Here is a 1,760-nt window from a genome sequence, read left to right on the forward strand (position 1 = left end):
GTAGTCTCCCTCTCTTACACACAGGAAATCAGGGAGGCCTGAGATCGTAGGGTCACGTGACAGTGCAATATAACCATTTTAATCTTACTTCCCATGTGTATCTAAATCAGAGGTGGTTCTGAGGTTTTCATTTTGCATTTGATAGCTGTGTTGAAAGGCAGCTAGTCTGCAGGGCTACTCTAGTGAACATATTAAAACAGGGTTAGTTATTAGCTCTTGAGGTTGCAGTAGTGTTACAGGAACTTAGAGGAAAAAGAAGATATATCTGTGTTAAAGATTCTGTAAGACTGGACTGACTGACAAACAGCACTTCCTGATTGTAGAGAGTTGGGTTGTTGTAGACATAGAACCAAGTTATCCAAGGCTATGTTTATCACCACTGATCACTCAGCCGCATCTGACCTAACACTCTTATGACTATCATGTGGGATATAATAACTTAGTAGACTTTATCTCCCATCATCCCTGAAGCTAAATATGTCATCAGATAGTATCTGGAAGTTGTAGTAGACTTCCTGACTTTGCTATAGCTTGCCTACCTGGTGTTTCTACTGCTATGTTGAAAGTGTCTGGATTTATGATTATCTTTCATTCTCTAAGTATAAAAAGTTCATGAACCTGTTGCCATATTAGAACATGGTGCTTGGATAACCTGAGTCTGTGTCTACAGGCCATCATCTCTTAATTTGGCTCCAGAATTAATTCTCTTTTCTCAAAAGAAACTTTCTCCAGAAAACCATAGTGGGAGCTACATGTTTGTACCAGCAAGCCCCTTTATGTGTCTCTCAGTTTGGTCCAGGACTACTGGTCTTTTCTCCATCCAACAGGATAGAATCCACATCCCAGACCCTAGGATCAGGGATCTCTTTGTTGAGAGCAGAATTTTTTCTCTTTTCTCTTTGTTGAGAGCAGAATGAGGCCTGCTCCAAGTTACTACATGTTTGTGTAAGACACTGATTTTTTTTTCAGGCTATGCTTTATTCTAAGAGACTCCCTTTTACAAACAGCTTTGATTCCAATTTTAAGGTGAAGGACCATTTCTCTAGGGTGAGCCTGTAAACACCACCATCTCTTCTGCCCCACCCATGGAGCACAGACTGATAAATGACCTATTCCTGGGAGTAGAAATGGAACCACCTTATAAATGTATTGGGATAAATTGAGACTGTAGGCACACAAATGTATTAAAACCATACCAGAGAAACCAAATAACTTATCAGACACACCATACCTAGGAAAGAGTGGGACTCTCTCACTTGGACCTCCAAACATTCTAGCACCTTGATGGCAATGACCCCATCCCTGAGCTGTCATTTGATACCTGGTGTGGGTGTAATTGTGTGTGAGTGTGTGTGCGCGTGTGAGGCGGTGTGCGTGTGTGCAAAGAATCCCCAGCTGACCCTGGAATCTCAGTTCCATCCCCTGCTGTTGATTTAGTTTCCTCAGTGGGTGTCGGATATCTTCCTGTTAATCCATCTGGGCTAACCCAGGGCTAATCCAACAGGGCTAACCAGTTAACCCACCTTGTTGACTGAGTGCTGACCTTCCTTCTGGTTTATTTTCCTTTTACTTATTTTCTTTTTCCTATCCGTTTTAAAGACATTTTTTGGGATGCTAGGGGCTGAGCCTCAGGTTTTTCTCTATGCTAGGTGTTTATTCCTAGGCTATGTCCACAGATGAATTTTTAATTATTCCCTCAAGAAAATGAGGAACTGGGGCTGGTGAGATGGCTCAGTGGGTAAGAGCACCCGACTGCTCTT

This window comes from Mus caroli, chromosome 11, assembly GCF_900094665.2.
Source record: "Mus caroli chromosome 11, CAROLI_EIJ_v1.1, whole genome shotgun sequence".
In the NCBI taxonomy this organism is placed as follows: domain Eukaryota; kingdom Metazoa; phylum Chordata; class Mammalia; order Rodentia; family Muridae; genus Mus; species Mus caroli.